The following is a 22,926-nucleotide window of genomic DNA, read 5'->3' as shown; positions in this document are numbered from 1 at the left end:
TGGGTCCGTTCGGTCGCCCGCGCCCCAAACTTGCAGTTTTTTCTACGATGTCAATGAATTGATCAAGTTTCTTTCTTTTACTTTCACGTTAAAAACGTGTCGCTCGCAGAATGCGATGACGTGCGTCAGACTGAATCTCATAAATTTATCACCTCGTCGCTATGTACATTGGAGATTTCAATCGACGAACTGCATATTCCGCTATTCAGTCAAGTCACCCCTATAGTAAAGCAGGAAAAAAATGAAAAAAAAAAAATGAAAAAATAAAAAAATAAAAATCAAATGAACCAAAACGAAAAATCGAGCCCACGGACACTCGGCGTTATCTAACGATCGACTGGAGATCAACGATGTTATTAACAATTAAAAATCAATCAATGAATTAAATAGACTTTTTATATATATATACATAGCTGAGGTACATACATATTGATAAGCAGCTCTTTATCTATCCACGAACTCGCGATAAATTTTTTATGCGCAAATATTTTCTTTTTTTCGCAAAACTATTTATAAATTCCCGATACGGCCTACCCGGACCGTCGTTCTTCGATGGTTTCCGACGCTCGGTGCTTTTAAAAATTCGGCACTAAAATCCGCACGGAGTAGCGGGCATAGAACTCCGGTTATACGGAACGCGGAGTGCAGTATCAATCCGGGCAATTCTACATCGTGGCAATCAATTAGCATGTTTGAACTGAGATTCGAACTTACACGCGGGGATATCCATGCGAGTCGAATTTATCCCGCGCCAGATCGAAAACTGAAACGGTTCCGGCACATTCTACATCATATTATGTGTACACAGACGGGCCCGTAGATCGCCAACGTTGAAACGTAAAGTCTCATTCGTCTACAGCTGGAAGTTATTCCATTGAATGATTGAGCACGATTCCCTGGCTGCAATCTCTTGTTCGTTTGATCCGGATCGTTCGTTCGTCCGTATTTTTTTTTTTTTTGTTTCTCTCTCTCTCTCTCCTTTTCACGTTGTCCATCTGGACACGTTCTCCGGTGTGACGTACGTACGCGTACGTAGCCCTCCTCCTCCTCCTCTCGCTATTCCGTCTCTATTTTTCCGCCCCTTTTCTCCCCCTCTCCCCCTCTCCACCTCACCCTGCCGCCCCCGGAGGGTCGTCATTCCCTTTATTTTTTCCCACCCTCGAAAACTAAACTCGCCGCGCTTTCATATTCCGCAGGACGTACTACGTAAACACCGTACCACCACCGCCACCGGTCATCGTCGGCCGAGCGTCACCGACGCCGACATCCTCGACGTCGCCTTTTTCCATCACCTATACATAGATATACCTGTACCCGGTAGTCGCGTATATACGCACTATCTATCTGTCCAGTTTCGTTTCCTCCATTCGTTTTATAAACTCCGCCGACCATATCCCCCCCCCCCCTCTATGGGGAGAAAGATCCCTTCGGTCAATTTTATTCCATGTATACCGAACGTTACCCCTATGATACACGACCTGAAACTACCCCCGAAGTTTTCTGACAATCGATTTTTCGTTAATCCGATTTTTTTTTTTAGATTTTTGTTTCTTTCTCTCTCGATTTATTTCTCCCGTATTTTTTTTTATTTTCATTTTCATCGTTTAAAAATACTTTGAAAATTGGGATGAGATGATTTTGCGCAACACCTGCTTCGAAAGTTCCATTTTCGAGAGCTAATTGTAAGTGTCATACCGTAAGAGCCCGATTTATTCAGCCTTAAGTTTTCATTCTACTTTACCGACCGAGTGAGGTAAGTATTCTATAATTTCACAGTTTTTTATGTACCGTACTGTAGCCGTAAAGAAATAAATATCGTATCATTTTTTGGGTCACGTTTCTCTCAAATTGGATGTTTGAAGAAGGTGTTGCAAAAAATAACGTACGTCACATGTGGAATAGAAGATGATTCGGCGATCGAGACGTCGCAAAATTCGCTTTGAGGTTAGATCGCCTTCGCTCGAGCGCCATCTACCAAACTCGTGGTCACGTGACTGCGTTATAACCAATGGCAGCGACTCGATCGTCAATCGATTCGCTAACCACTTCACTCGTAGCGTAAACTACTTTTTCGGGACGGAAATTCATTTCAAAAGACGTGTGGGGGAAAAAATGAGTACTTGGGGATAGAAAAGATGAGAGCAGAGTCGTTGAATACGTTGCGTAGGTACTGTACAATATCAGCTGCGTAGAGAGAGAGAGCAAGAAAAGAGAAAGAGAGAGAAAGATAAAGAGAGAGATAGACGGAGATGGAGCGAGAGAGGAGGTGGAATACATCCAACGGGTGGTGATGGTGCATCGAAGGGAATAATTCCAGTATTCTGCGGGTTTGCTTACAAAACGGCTGAGCGACTCTACAAACATGAACGGGCGTAGCTAACGTGCATGCAAATATGCAACGGCCTTGCACGATCATTTCCCGCCTGAAAATTCCCGCGATTCCGAATCTCCTCGTTCCTCCTTCGCTATCCGTACACCCTTTTCTCCGCTCGTCCTCTTCCTCTCGTTCCTTTTTTAAAAGGATTCCCATTCCGTTTCATTCAATTTTTTTCCCCCCGTTTTTTCTCTTTTCATCCTCTCCTTTTTTTTCTCGCTCTTCCCTCACCCGCCGGGTTACATTCTTTTTCAATTTCGAATCCGGGAAGAGCGTACACACAGAGCCCGTATATAATTTTTCAACCGATATCCCACAGGTTGAAAATTATCCCACGGGTTCGATGAACCATTTTTTTTGTTCTTCCTTTTTCATTTCTTTCTTCCGAGTCGGTGCGATAACGAGAGATAAGTTGGAAAGGATAAAAGAAAGGGAGAAAGGGAAAAGGAGATGGGATGGAAAAAAAAAAAATTATAACAAAACGGAACGATTCCAACAAATAAAATTAAGCTTTTTCGAGTTGCTCGGTACCGAATAATTGTGTGTTTGTGGTTCGGAATTTAATGCAACGTCATATAGACGTAGCATGGCAACGCAGGTGTTCAAATGTCTCAACACGATGTTTAAACACACCTTATTATACTCGAGATAACAAATTGTTATTATTATTATTAGTGTTATTACGTATACATGTTTTATATACCTACTTAATTTAATTGATATAATCGTGAAATTATTATCATAACTATTTCGGTACACAAACTATAATAGACATACACGTAACAAGTTTGGTACTTTTTGTTTTTCACGCGTTACAATCTTCTCCTGTTTTTTTTTTTTCTCAAAATTAATGCAACGATTTTTTCCGAATATTTAGAAAGCAAAAAAAATACTTTCGGTTTTTTCTCACAAATGCAATATCAAATTTTGATGATACGTGAAAAAATATGACGATTTTGTTGGAATGGAAAAAAAAAAAAGAAAAGTAGCGTCAAGCCTCATCTCCTTTCTCCCCACGTTCTTCCCTTTCAATCATTCATTTTTGAGATTAGAGAAGTAAATTTTTTATTCTTCTTCTTTTTGCAAAAGTAAAATCTACACCCATGTACAGTCTTGCGATGTGGTGGCTTTTCGATAGAAAAAAAACTGCAAAAAATGTGCAAAAATCTTCAATCGGTCCGGTCAGCGACGAGTAACGAACTTCGACTTGACGCGTTTCTTTCGCAACAAAAAAGGAAGAGAGAGAAAAAAAAAATTCTCGCCGCCCCCAGAGCTTCCGACGCATACTTCACTCCTTACGTACTGCGTCGGGTACGTAGGTGTCTGCCATGCACGAACCTACACGGGATATAAAGTCGAGCTAGAGAGAAGGACGAATAAAAAAGAGTGAAACTAAACACTAAACTGGATAAACTGTGAAGTAGAACTGATTCTCAGAGTTTTAGCTTGTAAGCTTTCGTTCTGGTGTTGGTTGGCCGGTAACGGTGGAGTAGCAGCCGCTTCCTACGTACCTACCTACCTACCTACCTACCTACCTACCTACCTACCTACTACTCGACGGCTCGAAGCAGCTGTATACAAGAGTTGTTAATGAAAATCAAACAATGTAAAAATTACGTTAACTTGCCAGCGAGCCGAGGCGAGCCTTGCGAAAGCAACGGGTGGTCCGTGTGCACGGATATTTTAATACATCTATACATAATACACGCTCGTCCCGTGTACCTGCATACACACCTATACGCCTCCGCACACCCTCAAAACTCGAAATTTCAAAGTGTTGGTCGTGCTTTTTACCCGCGTAGTCAGCAGCCTTTTCTTTACTCCGTTTACCGTTCACGTTACGTTCGAGCTGTATCAGCTCAGAACAAAACGAAGAGAATAATTATTTCGCCGAGCTGATTTTTCGAACCCTTCTTTGGGTTTAACTATTTTTTTTTTTCCTTCTTTGTTTTCATCATCTTTTTAAATTTTTATTTATCAACCGGCCTGACGATCTATTTCTTTTCTTTTCTTTTTTTTCTATCGTCGATCAAAGTATGCAGGTATGAGCTGTTATCATTTTTGTTGTTGTTGTTGTTGTTTTTCTTTGTTTTTTATATTTATCTTCGGGGGAGTGTGGTATGTGCTTGTGCACCGCATCGTGTATATAAAGTCGTATATGTACTTCGTGTATATGTACATGTACAAGTATATAAAGTCCTCGAGTTTTGTTCCGATTAATAATTTAGTATCAATTAGTACCAGGGTGAATTATGAAGAAGCGAAGCTTCCTTGCCCAGAACAATTTTTATTCTAGGACTCTCCCCATTCCTCTCACCCGACGAAATTTCTTACCGCGCGGTTTATGCGTAAATTTCTCTTCTCTACGTTTTTTGCACTCACTCGACGACGAACTTAAAATCGAAAATATGAGAAAAGGTAAGAATTGAAAGATTTGCAGTTTTTCTTCTTCTATTTTCCGAAAAAAACGGGATGTGCAATTCGAGAAAAAAATCGTAGAGACGAATAAACAAAACAAAAAAGCAAGAAAAACTCAATGGGGAGAAAAAATGATTAGAGAACGGAAGAGAAATTCGAAAATTGTTGTTTCCTTATTGATCAAGTTTTCCGTTAAAATTTCACCGCTATGAAATTGTTGGTCTACCGTGGAGGGGGAGGGGAAGGGAGGGAGGTAGGGGGGGATTCGCGTTCGGAGGGTAAGAAGGTAGCCTCAGAAGCGGCAATAGCAATCTTGGGTTAAGGGTAATAACAATTAATACGTAATATAATTAGCATGACGAAGAGAGTTGTAAAAATGTAGGCGTCAGATGAATCGTAAATAAGATTAATAAATAGTAAATAGGTATACCTATGTAAAGCACGGGGTACGTAGATACATACATACATATATATATATATATATATATATATATACCGGAGATGAAGTACATGAAGTGAAAATAAGAGAGTGAAGTAGTTACGTATACAGATTGAGCGCTAGTGTACGAGTCGGAGTAAAATTCCTCCGGTTATCTCGTCCTTTTTTTTTTCCAAATATCACAAGAAGATCTCTTTTCTCCCCCGCTTCCTAAAAACGAAGAAGGTTGCAGTCCGCGGAGCGGTTGAAGCCATTAATGGGGAAGGCGAGGAGAAACAATTGAGGGTGAAACTGCGGTTAAAAATTACCTGATATTACTTAAACTCGGAGCTTCTCTCTTTCTTTCCCACCTATCCAGATATTATCAACCCCCGAACGTCCCCCTTTCCCTTCCCCCTTCCCCTTCCCCTTCCCGTCCATCGCCGCCGACTACGGGGCCGAAAAACCCCTTCCGTTGCAAGCGCGCTGATTTCGTGCACAGCTTGAGCTTCTTGATGATACAATTAAAACCCCGGGGCAACATCTTCTCCTCTTTCGAGTCGGAAAATTATCCAATATTTTTCATCAAAGTCCCGAGGGAAAACGTAACTAGTAAAAGAAGAAAGGAATGAAATAAAATTGGAGAAAAAAAAAAAATAAAATAAAATAAAATAAGAAAGACCGTCGGTGGGAAAAAAATTAGAAAAGATGCGCCTTCCGATTATTCGAGATCGGATGGATTTGTCACGTTTATTGACAGAATTTTTTTTTCCTTTAGACGAATTTCCGAAAATTATTTCCGTGTATCTATTTTACCGTCTTTCGATTGGTCGTCGATGCATGGAATGTACTTCTTTGTTCGTTGAGATTTTTTTTTTTTTTGATTCAATTTCAACATCATCAGTGAACAATTATTGTAGTCGGAAAATGCGAAAATATTAGAGAAAGATAGAGAGACAGCAGATGAGGAGGAGGTAGGGTGGGGGTGGGGGAGGTAGGGAGAGAGAGGGGTGGGTTGAAATTTCAATGAATACGTTAGACTTTATAGAACGAAATTGCGGACTGCCGGGGTATTTCTATGCCCGGGCTATACAGCCTTTCCCAAGATGATTATAGTAGAACTAAAGTTAAAACGATTACCATGTTTAATATTCATTTGGTTCAACGTCTTGAATATTAACATTTGCATTAGTCGGAGAAAAACGGTGCGCGCGGAACCCGCGTGCGAAGAGAGAAATACGGATCGCTGTAAAGTCCCCGATCAAAATCAACGCGTCAAAAGGACCACCCCCTCACGACCAGAGACGTCATCGCGCTCAGAACTGACGCAAAAAAAAAAGAAAAAAAAAAAAAATATATCCACAACACCCGAATATACAGGGCGAGCATTGACGAGCTCCGAGATTGGGCGGAGCTTGATGATATTCGGTAGACACGCGCTTGACCTTGACTCGACTTCCTCGATTGACGAGCGGGCTTTTCCGATTCCCCCCCACTTTTCTCGCGTGCGTAGCGATGACTGGTCAACAAAAGCGATCTAGGCTCCTCCCGCTCACGCAGTTTTCAATGACTCACCCTATACAGTATCGAATCTATTTTTTACAATCGGAAATAATGATTCATGATGATTGAGAAAAAAAGTCTAGAAATTATGAGATTGATAATTACGAGTGAAGTTCTTTCAGCGTTAAGATTTTACGTCGTGTTCTTATTTTTTGCTTTGGAACCGCAGAAGTCGTTCTAAATAAAGAAAACGATGCGAAAAAAACGTTGGAATGAGAATCGCTTCCGAATAATATTGAGAGGCGGTGAAAAAGGCGAGAGGCGAGAGAAAAAAAGGGAGAGTGAAAAAAGAATTGATGCTGTTTTCATCAATTCTCTCGTAATTTACTTTTCTTGTTTTACCTTTGGCGAACGACCTCTCTTTCTCGGCACACCCCTTGGTCTCGCTAAATTCACCCCTATTCAGCCTTCTCTCATGTACATAAATATGTACATTATACGAAAGAAGAAAGAAAAGAAGAAAGGAATATAAGGAAAAAAAAAAATGAGGATATCATTGAACATAAAATTTCTCGAATACGAATCATATACATAAGTATACATCTGCATACGTGAAAAATTATTTATTGCTACGGATCGCATTGTTTAAGGAGAAAAAGAAAAAATTGGCGAACTTACGTAAATGTTGGAAATTGAAAATGAAACTGAAAAAAAAAAAAAAAAAAAACAAGTAGGAAATAGAAATTGACTAGAAACAAAAATTTTGAGAGTTTTATCAATTATTCTGTTTTTGTTGAGAACAAATTTTTTCTCTATCGAAATTCGTGCAAAGAAACTCGTATCAACAACGCACCGTTCGATTAAAAGAATGATCTCGTTTTTTTTCTTCCCAGCAATCGAAAATTCAAAGTTTGAAAATGTTTCTTCCACTGCATTCGTATTATTCTATGATAGATAATCTTGCGCACTTTACAATTAGTGCAGATGAAATACATCCGTAAATTTTTGTTATTTTTTTTTTGTTCTCAATTTTTTTTCACGCTTCTTCTTCTCGCTACCCCAAAATTACCCTGCACCGCGAAGGTACATACGTATTCATACATAGCTCATATAAAGGCGAATATATTATATAAAAGTGCAAATTTCTTGAGTAATTTATTTTCGCACCGTTAATTTCAGTGGAGTCAGTCGCGTTATGGTATCATCATCATTCATTCCCCGCTATATAACCCCGCGCGATCTTTTATGTATATATATATATATTTTATGTACATATAGGTGCACGTATACGTCTTATGTATAAAATATATATATACATATTTCTGTATATTGTACATAGGTTTAGACTTTGCCCCCTTCGCCCTTCTGGTGTTGCACCCGCTCGAAGAAGTTGGAAAAAAAAAAGAAAACCGCCGAAAAAATTCCGGGGTCTCTGAAAAATATTCATGTACGAATCCACGCGGTTGAGGTATACGTACGTATCGTGTATGTATTACATATGTACCTAAGATCAGGTATAGCGCGACGAGGTAATTAAGACTATGCAAGAACCACATACATACATCGAATACCGTTTACATACAGTTACTCACCTAGATAGTTAAGTACCGAACTATAAGTATGTAAATAGGTATATAAAGGTATGTACATAGCATCGAGTGTCGGACATACAATATAAGGCAAACATTTGTCATAATTGAGACGTTTTCAGGGCGCGGCTGTTGCGTTAAAATTTCCTTCACATAATTTCTATGACTGAAGTTACTGAAATTGAATTTCTTTCGGAGTGAAAATTGTAGCCCACATTATATTGGGTCGGAAAAAATGATTTCTTCACCAACGGAGCGAAAATGAGCATCTTCGAGCGAGAACGAAAATGTTTCATTTAGTTTATTTTATTCATTGGAAAAAAATTGAAAGACTGGACTAATGAATAAATAAATAATCATTAGTAAAAATTCGTCCACCCTGTATGTATGTTTGCTTTTATTTTGGGTTTTGAACCTCATTACTTAGGATCGTAATGACGCCTTGAGGGGGCATATTAAAGTGGAACGCTAATTTTCCGACGTTCGATTACCTGTGCTATACACATTCACCACGATATGAAATATTGAGATATATTGATTTGATTAATTATTATAAATAAACTATGTCCACATAATCATTATCATGTAAACGCATCAGGCGATCCATCATCATTATCATGACAACGGTAGTCGGAGTGAAAAAAAAAAAAAAAAAAAAATGTGACGATCATCGTGCGAAAGAATTGAATTAATAATAACGAGTATGCATGACATCGATGAACGATGATTTTCAGTCTTTCTTTCATTTTCTCTCTCTCTCTCTTTTTCTCGGTGTACGTCAAATCTCGAGTATAATTTTATAAGAACCAGAATCAACGGAAGAATAAGAAAAAATTACAATCCAATTCCTGAAGAATTTTTTTTCAAAAATCGCACGCGTCTAATGAATTGAATTCTTCTTTTTTCCTTGTATTTGAAAAAAGTACAAATTCGTGAAAAATTAGGATTAGAGAATTTAAGTGAACCTTTTCTCTTAATAACCTATTCAAATCAGATTAGAAAAAAAATTGTAACAAAGTTTATCCAAGTCTGAATTTCACACGTGCTGGTGAGAAAAAATATTTCTTTGTACGTAATCTGCACGACTCAAAACGCGATGACAATTACTCAGAAAACATGTTTACGGTTAAAATATAACGTGTTATATATCTGCATGTGTGCATACACATATGTATGCATTTCCAAAAATTACGTAGCGTAGGATGTGAAAAATTTCGCCGTTAATTAGTCGGGTAATTACGTCTTGCAGCTGGATTTACCAGGTTTGTAATTATTATTCGAGTAAATTACGAAAGTTATGTACAAATTATGTGTCGTACGTAGAAGCTACGTAAATAAACGTACACAAATGTTTTTTTTTATCTTTCGGTTTCGCGGCCCGCGCGGAGTTTCGGAGTAATTTTTTTTTTTTTTTTTCACCCGTATTAAAATTTCCCGCCGCAGATGTCGCAGGTGCAGTGATAATCTTCGTTCGTTTGTTTTACGCGTATCGCAACGTACGCCCGGATAGGTCGATTGTGGATCGCTTCGCGGCCAATCACGCTTCGACAACTTTTCGTGGGCCTACCAGCTACACGGAAAAGTTATCCAAACGCCGCTGACAAGCGATTCAAGATCAGCCTAACCGGGCGTACGTAGGTGAGATGATTCAGCGTAACACGAAGGTGAGTGAATTTTGATCGCGTTATTCGCGAGGAGGAAAGAAAAGGTGAGAAACATTCTAGGATGGAAAATAGCTTCGGCGTCATTTTTTTTTGGTTGGGACGCTCTCGCCCGTGCCTCGGTGTAATCGAATATCGATGTAAGTATAGATTCTCCTTGCGGGAACGACAAATTTCGCTTGAAATATAACCGGAATACTTTTCCCCGGATAAAATACCGCCGTGGGAACCACGGAGGAGGCATTTTATGCGGCAAATCCTTTCTTCCGAATTTCCTCTGCCGACAATAAGTCCCGCGGATCCGTGTGCCCTGGGTGCGCAACTACCTATCGTGCCGCACTGGGTATACGTACATACGTACCTACACACAATATTGTTGCAGCCCTTATTTATGGCGTCTGGTTCATTGATACGATATAGAGAACGAGCGATTCGGATAACGGGGAAAAATGCCGAACCGTCGAAACGCCGTCTATGTAGTCGCGGTTATTGTCGTTGTCTTTCTTGCCTCTTTATGGGCATCTTTTCCCACCCTTACAAATACGTTCTTACACATAAACCGCGTTTCTCTACAATCCCCCATTCGATAAGCGAAGAACATCTCGAAACGCTGCAGCTTTTCTTACACTTTTCTTTTTATTTTTCTACCGACATAACCTCGCATCTGACTGACTGCTAAATTATTCCACATATACCTTCACCTATAAAGCCCGTTGTACATACACAAAAACATATAGATATATATATAATTTTTCACGATTATTTTTACGAACGTTATTGGGATTTACACAACCGTTTCTATCGCGTGTACTATTTCATTTTTTCAATCGACGACGTTCTTCGCCCCCCTCAAGAAGATACAGAATCTTCTATTTTTTTTCTTCCTGTTTCTCTGAATTATTGAAAAACGCTGCGTACGGGGAATCGAAAAGGATTTTTCATTTTATTTTTCCAAATTTTTTTTAATAATTTTTAAGTCTACTCACTTTTTGGGGTAGGATTTTTCGCAAGAGTTCCGTAGATCCTCGCGATAATTTAAGTGCGTAGTTTTGACGAAAAATTCAAAACGAACTAACCTGAAACACAAAGATAAAATGGAATCGAATTATTATTGGTTATACGAAAATATTTTATTTGGTGTAATAAATAATTGACAAAGAGAAAAAAGAAAAAAAAAAAAAGAAAGAATAGTAGGTAATTTTTGTACACAATATTTTTAATCAGGTTATATCCACACGCGACGATAAAAATTAGATGAGAGAAAAAATGAAATAAAAAAAAAAAAAAAAGGTGTACAATTTTTAACCACACACACTTTTGTACGTCTATCTGTAACGAATGAAACAATCTACACGTAAATGTACATGCGCGTATATATTGGTGTAATTTGTTTTTCGGTTTACACGATGCGTGAAACATGTATATATATATATATATATATATACGAAACACACATATGTACCCATGCATTGTATGTGTGTGTATGTATATAAAATATGATACGAGTTTGTTAAACTCCGAGAAATTGAAGAAACACTTGCTGCAGTGAGAAAAGTTTGTTTGTTCACGAAAAACAACTTTGCCAAGGTCTCTTCTTCTCCTTCTTCTTCTTCTTCTTCCTATACTTATTCTTCTCCTTCTTGCACTTAAACAAATATAAACGGGGTCGTCGTTTTCGCTCACGTAACACGTATGTTTTATTTATCCGTTATTTTTTCTTCATTAGTTTAATCGATAAATATAAGTTTCTCTTGTCTCGATTCCCATCGTTGATCGTCGTCGAACTGTCGCGGCGAAAAAGAGAAAGAAAGAACGAAAAGAGAGAAAGATGACGAGAAAAAAAAAAGAAAAACAAGAATCAAAAAATATAAATCCAAATGACGAATGAGATAAATTCTCACGTCGTTCCGGAGTCAGAGAAAGTATAAAGTGCCTGTATAACTAAAAGCAAGTCCCAAGGGCACGCTGGGGGTCGAAAAAATATTTCGGTCGTTATCTAATTCACCCCACATAGGTAGGTATAGATAGAGGTAACCGAGATACACGGAGGATCACCCCTCCGAAGAAAAAAAAAAAAGAGAGAGATAGAGAGGGAAAAAAAAACGAAGAAGAAAAAAAGGAACACCTGATCTTCGGGGTCGTTTAACGGACTCCGATCCGATTCGTCTTTTGATTTTTTCTCTCTTTTTTTTTTTTCGTCCGCCGGACCAACAACCGGAAGAAGAAACGAAGTGTATAAAACGGAAATACTGTAGAAACCATCGAGTGAGGAGTGGCGTCGTCGTCCCGACGGCACTCGAGTCTCCCCCTTATTTTGCACTTACGTTATAACCCGATTTTTTTCTATCCCCGTTCAGAGAAGCCCCTCGGGATTCAATCATAGCGAGAATTTTCCTATTACTTTATCCGTAGACCGCTAGATTCCGCTGTCTCACGACGTTCTGTTTTTTTCCCCCCGAACCGACTACGTTCCCAACTATTTTACGATCTACTAATTTCGATTAACCGCGGAACGACCTTATTGTTCCGATATAGCCAAATCTGCGAAGTGGATTTTCGAAGAGTTTCAAACTTTCCCCCCGTTTCGTTCTTTGCGAAATCACAAAACGGAGAAAAACAAAAAAAATGGATGCTCGAAAAACAATTTTTCGTTCTTCGGGCGTTAAAGGGCCCGCGCGGAGACGACGGGGAGGAATGAAAAAAACGAAAAATGTTAAAGAGAGAGAGAGAAAGAAAGGAACGACTTATGGAAAAGGGAAAAAAGTTCTAAGCGAGCTGGATTTACGAGGTCAGTTTCTGAAAATTGGCAGTTTATATGCAACCAGCGAACGGTCAGTCGCGCGAAACGTAGGTGTATATTTTTCAATATACCCACCTTATATTCCCCGTCGAACCGGCCACGGCTAAGAGGTTAGAAAAGTAAGGAAAAATATAAGGCGAACGGAGTCCCTCCCCTCCCCCCTCCCCCGCCCCCCTTGAAAAAGCGAGCCGCACGTATACCATATGCAAGGGAGGATCGGAGCGAGAAGGAGAGGGGCGAGAAAAAAAAAGACAGAAAAAAAAAACGAAGAGAAAACTGGCCCTTGAAGGGCGTTATTTTTTATATTTTTATTAGATCGCCGGATATCTATTAGCCTTCGAACGTGCTTTGGATAAATGTTCATAAATGCCAAGGGACCACTAACAAGGTTTTATAGTGTTCCGCCAAAAATTTCCTATCTGTTTATATTCCTTACACATATTATTCTACATACGATATCGACAATTTTCCACTTTCAATTTCCCTCCGAGAATCTTAATCACATTTTATTCGGAACTCGTCCAAAGAAAAATTTGTTCCAAAAAACACGATGAAAAAAAAAAAAAAAAAAAAATAGTTTCGGAATCAAACTACAACGAGAACAAAAAACGTCGAGCGAAAAGATTTCGGTCTGAGGAAAACAAAAAATGAATGAAAAAACGAAAAAATAACTGTTAGATGGAAAATTTTTGCGGAACACGAATCTGTACTTTTTTTTTTCTTTCATAGAGATGCAAAAAAAAAAGAAAAAATATTCTCTCTAATATAATTTCAGAAACGAACCAAAGAGTAGAACAAAAACCGCATGAAAATTAATTGGAAAGAAAAAAAAAAATAGAATCAAATTCGACTCGAGAGAAAAGATGGGAAAGAGAAAAAAAAAAATTGTTCCTAGGCCGATGTAGAAGAACGCAATGAAAGCACATAAAAATCGGACGTACAAGAAATGAGAGAAAAAATGTTGAAGAGAGAAAAAAGAAAAAAAAAACTCGAAAGACCGCAAGAAAAAATAGAATGAAAGAATAAAAAGCAAATGAAGCGAGTAGTAATACAACACGAGGGAAAAGAAAGGATGTTTGTTTGGCGGAGCCGTTAATGTCACTCCGTAGATTGTTTAAACAATATTCTGACTATAACCGCGCAACTATAATACCTACGTACATATTATTTATTACACAGTGTCCGCGCGTCGGTTCTCCTTATGCCGCGCACAAGCCGCGAGGTTCTCTGACTGCGGCACGAAAAAGAAATTCCAAAAAATGGGAGAAAAAAAAAAAAGAAAGAATTTTCAAATAGAACGAAATCAAATAGGAAAAAATAAAGGAAGTCCAACCAGCAGAGAGATGAGAGAGAAAAAAATCGATTTACAGCAGAGACGCGCACCTCGTGGACGAGGAGACTGGAGAAATAAAAGGTGAAAATAATAAATATTAAGAATGGAAAGAAAATAAGAATAATGAGAAGAAGAAGGGGAAGGGGAAGGAGAGGAGGAAGAAGGAGACGGTGGTACAGGACAGCAATCGGGGCGGTAAACGACGAAGTTCCATCCTTTGGAAAACACGAGCCGCAAGATGAACAAACTAAACAGTTGATTGTGTGTATTTAACTGGTTACGAAGATTCTCGTGAAGAATTCGGCTTTGCTTTGAAATTTACTATACATATAATCGGGACAAAGAAGACGAAGAAGGGAACGAGAAGAAGCGAGAGGGGAAAGAAAAAACAAATCGAAAAAACAAAAGAACACCGATCGTCCGCGAACGCACGTTTTACTTAAGACACGTTTTACACCACCGCGCCTCGTCGCTAGTTCTTCCCTTTTTTTTTTTTTTTTTTTTTTTCTTTTATCGAAACACATACGTATACGTTAGAAAAATAAATACGAACGTTGAAAACTGTATGTGTACGTAAATGATTGATGAAAAAACAAAAAAAAAAAAAAAACAAAAAAAGCGGACGAAATAAAATTTGGGGAAAAAGAAGCTATTATCAATTAAAAGTGAAGCGATAAAACGATAATAAAACCAGGTATCAAATTAGCGTCTCCATATCCGAAGCGTTGTGAAATACCGTTACTGTTATATACTCGTGCTATTATAACATAGCTATTTATCACACCTAGGCTCGTTTATTAGAAATAATGTTCCTAGAAAAAATGATAAATAAAATTAATTTAGTAACCCCGGGGTGAATACGCGGGTCAAATGTAACCACGTATATTACCCGGGTGGAAAAAGAACTCCTGATCCGAGCAATTAGTGAAATTAAAATTAGGAGATACGCGTTACACCGACGACACACGTGTATATACCTATACATGTACACGTAGTTGATTGGGTGCCAACAAAAAGAAAAAAAATTACTACAATTGTACAAGCGTAGAAAAAAAAAATCCCAGAAAAAAGTAAGAGAACGAACGAAAAGGATGAAACAAGAAGATGACAGTAATTCAACTTTCTTCAATAATAATAATGATAATAATAATAATAATAATAACTGCCGGGTTGGGGGCGTTTCGGGTTAAGTTTGTAAATCTGTTACAGAATTTGAGAAAATCGGGGGCCGTGGTTAATAATTAATCGAGAGAAGAAGAGAGAGAGAATGGGTTGGGCGTAACCATATGATATGTAATACGTATGTACTTTATATACATATATGAAGTACATACGTGTACATAGGTGCATACGCGTATAATACGGTAGAAAGAGAAAGTTTTGGGATTTCGGTGAGACGGCGAGGCGAGGCGAGGCGAGGCGGCGACTAATATGTGAAATAAATCTACAGTAATAGTAAGTAATTTGAACGATAAGTCGATAACAAATTGGCTTTTGCAAACGACACAGACCGCCGGTGTACCATGAGCTACTCGCGGGTAATGGGTGAAAAGTGACCGTGGAAACCTCCCCCCTACTCCACCCCCCTCCCCCCACCCCCCCCGGCCCCCCGGGGGGGTCGCCATTTTCCATCCATGAACGTATTCATATTTCACGGCGACTTGTAATATAGGAAAGTTTTGTTTAAGCCCTAAAGCTGGAACGTTAAGGGCTGGGGTCGGCGGAGTCGGCGGCGGTAGGGGGACGTCGTTACCCTTCACTGAACTGGACAATGTAACCGACTACGAAATAGAGCGAATGCCCCCCGCCCCCCGGCCCCCGTCGCCGCACGCCTCCGCGAAGGGAGCGAAAGAAATATTTCACCTACTTCGACGATGCTCGAGTTACGGTGCGATATGGAATCAATTTTTATCAAATGCACTTCACCCTTTTTTTTTTTTTTTTCTCTTTTTTTCTGTACTCATACCCCGAACACTCGAAAAATACAATCTTACGGGTGAGGCGGAAGAAAAACTCCCAACTTCTAACCTATTTTCATTCTCTTTTTAAGATCTTATGAAAAATCGGTGAAAAAAAAAAAAGGCCAAAAGTTGAGAAAACCTGGTGTTCACCTCTTCGGATTTTCGGCCATAAAATGTGTACATTCCATGGAATATATTGTTCATTGTTATACGGAGTAGGACAGCGAAGGGGGGCGGGGGGGGGGGGGGGGGAAGATGAGGATGAAAAAATCGGGCGAGACTTATTGGGGCAGAGGGCCTTCGAAACGGTTCGGCGGTCTCTGTATTATGACGGATTAATGTCCCCGACCGGTTGCGTTAGGTCTGCGGAGGACGTACCATCAGTAACTTCTAGCCCCCCTCTGTCTTTCCGCCCCCGCGGCCCTTTATATTCTCTTTCACCGGGCTACGGACGTCGGTGCGTGTGCGTGTGTGTACCCATACATCGGGGCACCATTTCGCAAACGCCGAACTGACCCCCGGCCATTTTCTCTCGGCCTTCTTCACCTTCTCTCCCCCCCACCCACCCCCCGTCCGACCATCATCCCCTCGTAGAGCATTCCCTATACCGGCTTACACCGACTCACTCCATAAGAACCGGAATATCGCTGCATATCAAATTATGGGAGAGCCTCTCAATGGCCGGCCGATCGTCGCCGCCTGCTGGCGCTGTGATATATTTGGATATATTAAATTTTTTTTTCCTCCATACTCTACTTCTCTCCACCGCCGTTGCTCCTGCTGCTGCTGCTGCTGCTGCAATGGAAGCAGCAGCCCGGCGTATCGTTGACAAATCGATATGTATTATAGCCTGCACCCCATTCTTACACCCCCCTACCCCCCCCCCCCCCCCCCCCCCCCCCCCCCCCCCCCCATCGACAAAACTTTTCCTGACCCCCAGCACCCACCCCCAACCCATGCGGCAGTAATGTACTCCGAGGACACCGCACGCGTGGATCCGTTAATCCGGTAATCGAGCAACGTCGGATTTCAGGGACCGATCCGAACGTTTCGGACCGAAATAAGGTAGGTACTCATTTTTCGACGATCGAGAAGAGTCAGCTCTGAAACGTAACCTCAATCGAAGGTGAAGTGAAGAGAGGTTAGGATTGGTCTACACTTCGTACCGTAGCGACGGATCGATCTTAGGGAAAAGAAAAGTACCTAAATCGCGATGAAGAATACAGAAAATTTTTAACCCCTTACCCTACTACCTTCCGGCATTAAGGTACTTCGACTGTATCACATCGTCTGGAAAGACAGATCTAGTAATTATACAGTAGCCAACTTTCGGGGGCTGGACCGAAACGAGGTTGGTACTCCGAGAACCATTTTTCGACGCTCGGGAAAAATCAGATGGAACATAACCCCCACGGATTTCAGGTTCGATTCGCACTTTGTACCGATTTTGAGAAGAGAAAAGTATGTACCTAAATCGTGATGAAGAATACAGAAAATATTTAACCCCCCACCCCACCCCCTGGCATTGAAGTACTTCGACTGTATCACATCGCCTGCAAAAAAAACAGATCTAGTAATTATCCAGTAGCCAATTTTCGGGGGCTGGACCGAAACGAGGTTGGTACTCGGAGAACCAATTTTCGACGCTCGGGAAAAAATCAGATGGAACATAACCCCACGGATTTCAGGTTCGATTCGCACTTTCTACCGATCTTGGGAAGAGAAAAGTATGTACCTAAATCGAGATGAAGAATACAGCGAACACGATGTACGAACGCGTGTGGAATCGTTCATCTTTGTTGCGTTTCGCAGTTGCGTCGGAAGGTTGAATAGCGAAAGATGAAAAGTACGTAACGTACCTACCCTGCGACCTACACGAATCGCAGAAATGTGAAAAGAGAGAGATAGAAATGGAGAGAGAGAGAGAGGGAGAAAGAGAAAGAGGAGAGAGAATGAAAAAAAAAGGAGATTTAGCGCAACCAAAGAGCAAAATGCTTCTAGCTAAACAAATATGTATTCACATGAACCTCCATTCACGTACATGGTTACAGTAACCGTCCCACACGTCGCGTTTCGATGTTGTGTCGGGGGGTGAAGAATTCCGCCGCTCGCGCTCCTCGACGTTACGTCCAGTTTCTTTTTGTTTAAAAAAAAAAAAAAAAAAAGAAAACATAAAGAAGAAGGAGAAGAAAGAGGAAAAATACTTGTCACCGTCTGCGTCCGACTGTCTCACCGGCATTCCGTCTCAACTCAAACACTCCGTACCTACACACACGTTTCGGTCGAGTCCGAAAGGTTTCAACCGTTGCTCGTTCGCGTATACAACGCGTCCGGAGATACTAAGCGACGGCTGGAGTTAAAGTCAAAGTAAAAAATATCCCCCCCCTCCCCATTCGGCATGGCCACAATAAACTTCTCTGAAGAACGAAATAAAAGGTCGGCACCACCACCACCACCACCAACCACCCTTCTTCCACCAGCTACGTCGACGTAACCCTACGCAACGTCCATCCGTCGAGAGAAGTACGTTTGCCGTGACCAGCGCGGCGGCGACACCAGTGCGTTTTTTTCGGCGAACTTGAGGGATTTTGAGAAAAGAAATCGGAAGCGAGGGGAGCTTGGGGATCCGAGGAGAGCCGACGCTCCTTCGGAAGCGTCGATGAACGAAAGGAGAAAGCGAATTTGCAGTAAAACGTATGCCCCCGTGGCGTGACGAATGGACGATAACTCGAGGATTTCGACGCGATAAATTTGAGGTTATGTCATTCGTGATTTTTATCCGCCGGTTGTTTTAAATTTCCGTCGATGGAGTCGCTTTTTTCTTTTGATTTAGAGCGATGCGAGCGGCGGACGAACGGCGTTCCGCTGACGCGTTGATAAAAAATGATGTACATGTACGTGAATTCGGTCCCCGACTGCCGCACCGCCGGTCGTATTAAAAATTCGAGTAGACGTCGGAAAAGGTTGTGAAGAATATCATACGGAGATTTAGATAATCCTTGGTGTAATATATGAAATACAAACTACATACGCCGGATTAAATACAGGTGTATCTACCTTGCTCCACAAGGGTATCAGAGCGAAGGGAAGAACGAGATAAAAGAACAAATGCGTTAAAAAGTTTAAATAATCTCCGCTTTTTTTTTTTTAATCCCCTTCTGAAAGGGTTACGATGAAACATAGTCTCGCTACACACTTCGTTCGAGTACTTCAGATCCTGACTCGAAGAATCGAAAAAACGCTGTTCCTTTTTCATTTTTTTTTTTTTGACATGCGAAGAGACGGCCGAACTTCAAAAACAGATATGACAGCTGAATCGCGTCAGGTTAGAAAATCTAATCGTGCGAACGAGCTTCGGAAGGTCCGGAAGCGATTTCCGTCAAGGTCTTCCGAAATTGTCGTACACACGTCGGAAGTAAAATATGACGATGATGATGACGTTCCCCCCCCCCCCCCCCATGAAATATACAACAAATATCCTTCTCCCCCTTGCCCTCCCTCCCCTCCCAATCTTCTCTCCTCTTTTCGTTCATCTCACGCCTTCCCATTATGTCGGTACATCAATATCGTCGAGGAAACAACTTGTTAAGGGATTCTTACTTCTCTATTTTTTCTTCATCCCCTCGCAACGTTTGATCCCGGCGATAAAGAACCTGTCAAAATCTAACGTATCTCGATCTCATCACCTACGAGGGCGGAAACTACCCCCCTAACTATCTCATACCGTTTCATCCCCCCTCCCCCCCCCCCCGGGACATGTCGGACGAAAATTTTTTTCGTCCGACTGAAATTCCGTTGTTTTTTTTTTTTTTCTTCTCAAGCACCTGAGCATCGTCGATCGAGGTCATTCGAAATTTTTGGTTTCGGAATCGATCGTGTTTCTCGTTTCATTGTTTTTTTTTCAGTCTTTTTTCGGTCTCGGGGGATCCGCGAGGGTCGGGGGTCGTTACGGAGCGTCGGACGAGGAGCGTTTCGAGGAGCACGTGACGGGGTCGGTTTTGTGCGGATGTTTAGCAGTGTTTCGTGCGTACGGCGTCGCAGTGGACGCGAGACTGTCGGTTTTCGAGCAGCATCAGGTAGTAGGGTAGGTAGGGTGGAAATTTCTGCTTTTCCCGAGTTTCACGAGTTGGGCCAGAAGTAGGGAGGCGACGCAAAACGAGCGACGCTGAGCGTCGGCGCTCAACGATACAGCTTTTCAACGAACCGCTGTACAGCGGAGAGGAGCTTTCGGCTTTCCGCAAAACCATAACCACCGACAGTGCGTGTTACGCGCCCGATACAGCAACACGCACCCCCGTACACAAGCCGAGATTAAAATCTAAACAACAACAACGACGACGACGACGACGAACGGAGCGACGAACGAAGCAGCAAACAAAGAAAAAAAAAAATGAAAAACGGAAAACGGAACGGCGAACGTTTCGATGGACACAATTGATGATTTTTTATTTTCACTTCTCACAGATCTGCGGCGAATTTTAAAACTGTCATTCGCGAATTGTTTTTTGATAGTTTTTTTTTTTTGTTTTCGGATTGAATTCAGAATTGTTAACATTCTCATGCTTGGGATGATATTGAAGGAGTTTCCGTTTCCCGTTGAAACTCAAATTTCACTTTTTATAATGATTCGTTAATTCGATGAACATTTTTATTTTTGTTGTTTGCGATGTTTAGTTTTTTATACGACGGAAGAACGTCACTTTCTAGAGTTTCTTATGATCACTGGATTTGGGAGAACAGCTTTATTTGTTGTTTAATTTTTAAATCAACGAGAGTTTGAAAATGCCCACCTGTCAGAAATTGCATGTGTTGAAAAAAGTTTTTCTTCGTAATAGAAACTTTACTTTCAGGCGAATTTTTGAAGTTTATGTTTTTTTTTTTTTTATCCATGACGATTATGATGAATTTTCAATAATTATAGTTTTAAATTTTAAATGTCACACGTTTACTTCGGCGAAAAACAAGAAGAAAACAAGGAAAAAATCATCGATGAACAAAAAACCCGAAGAACGATTGAACCAAAAAACTGACAACTTGGTTTTCCGCACATTTAGAAAATCTCGATAATTCTTTTCTGTCTGATTTCGTTTCGGTTAGTCGCGCACACAAAATTTTCACTTTTCGTCGTAAGATTCCAGTTTTTACTGAACGAAATTCTTCGAATTTTGATTTCTCTCAGAATCGTCGTCGTCGTTGTCCTGAGAGATTATCTCGTTAATTTCACTCTTGATGAACGTTAATTGAAGGGTTAATTTTATAATTCGACGACGATCACAACCACCTGTCAAAAAATTTCTTCCCTTCTCGTAACAAAACTACACCACGAATCAACGACACGATCGAACACCACGTACGAAAAAAACTGAATAAAATTAAATTAATCAGACAAACGAACACGGAGATCCATCGACAATTAATTAAACAAACATGCCCAACAATCACAGTCATGCTCGGTTAGTTTCATGCTCAGAATAGATAAATAGATAAATAACATGAACAAATAACATAAATAATCGAAACAAAACACTCGTTGTACATTTTGAGAAAATATTGATTGGAAAAAAAAGATTGTTTTTATTTATTTATAACATAAATAAATAAATAAACAAATAAACAATAAATAAATAAACAAATAAATAAATAAATAAACAAATAAATAAATAAACAAACAAATAAACAAATAAACAAATATTATGCATGCAATTAGGATATATATTGTTTTCTTTTTTGTTATTGTTATTGTTTTTGTTTATCGTTGTTTTTTTTTCAAAAATACCTTGACAGTTGTAGAAAATATACTCTGTGGCCAGGTATGTTTTGTAGCACCTTTAAACTATACGTGACATAAGTTTGCTAGGTATTTGGATACGGTTGTAAAGTATATTTAGTAGCGAAGCAAACGCGGTGATGTCGTTGGGGTTGCTTGCTGTGTTGTGTGCCGATTCGAATGGATAGAGGGTAGTACACTTGTTGTTAAGGATGCCTTGAGATGGTTGGGTTATCGCGAGCGTCAAGGGGGGGGAGGGGGTTTCGGGGGGGGGATGAAGAACGGGAGGAGGAGGAGGAGGAGGAGGACGCGGCGGAGGAGGAGGATGAAAAGCGGTGCGGAGAGAGCGAGAGCGAGGGAGAGAGAAGAGCTGAGCGCCGCGATGGCGATGCGAATGGCGATGGATGCGGGGAGAGGGATAGGGGGGGGGGGGGGGGGAGGGGGAAAGGAAATAAGAGGGGAGAGGGAAGAAGCGAAGAGAAGAGAAGAGGAGAGGCGAGGAGAGGGGTTTGTCCTGATGCCGTTGCGCGCAGTTGCGAGTTACACCAAAACCACCCCAACCTCGTTGTCCTTCTCGTCGTCGTCGTCGTCGTCGTAGTCGTCGTCGTAGTCGTCGTCTAGGCTAGCGGGCAGAGGCAACCCGGCAAGCAGCAGCCGTCCCGACGTCGTTCAACGTACCCGGTAAATGGGTGGATGTTGGTTGGTGGGTGGGTAGGTGGATGGGTTTCGACCTCTTAACCAACAAGCAACGAGTTACTTGTGCGCAAGTCGGACTATACTCTCGCTCGCTGTACTCTACGTGCACACGTACAACCCGTACCCCCCCGCACCACATTTACACAACGCGCATCCTTCTTCGCCAAACCCCCCCCCCCCCCCACGCACCCCCCGCACACACTTACCCACCCCCCGCGACCAACTGCTTCTTCCACCACCCCCCCCCCCCCCCCCCCCCGCCCCACACCCCCGATTTATTTATTCATTTACAATGAGCGATATCATTCGACGCGTTGAAAATGTGCTCATTTCTTCGCAACCCCTTCGAGGTACGACCCCTTTTTTTTTTTCCAAGTTTTTCAGGCGCTCGAATCTGTGCGATTTT

At 41.0% G+C, this 22,926-nt stretch overlaps 1 protein-coding gene across 12 annotated transcripts in view; it reads right to left on the bottom strand.

Moving 5' to 3' along the window:
• The window catches only part of LOC105684366 (forkhead box protein P1), a 197,852-nt gene that overhangs the window by 30,268 nt on the left and 144,658 nt on the right, over positions 1-22,926 (bottom strand). Inside the window, exon 1 of one of the 12 annotated variants that reach the window (XM_048656214.1) lies at positions 10,950-11,071. The exons of the other annotated variants lie outside the window; for them this stretch is intronic. The gene's annotated coding sequence lies outside the window, so the exon portion shown is untranslated. Of the gene's footprint in view, positions 1-10,949; positions 11,072-22,926 lie in introns of those variants that run through there. 12 annotated transcript variants of the gene reach the window in all.

The sequence above is a fragment of the Athalia rosae genome, chromosome 5 (genome assembly GCF_917208135.1).
Source record: "Athalia rosae chromosome 5, iyAthRosa1.1, whole genome shotgun sequence".
Taxonomy (NCBI): domain Eukaryota; kingdom Metazoa; phylum Arthropoda; class Insecta; order Hymenoptera; family Athaliidae; genus Athalia; species Athalia rosae.
Note: the sequence above shows the minus strand (reverse complement) of the source record. Positions and strands in the feature narration are given on the sequence as shown.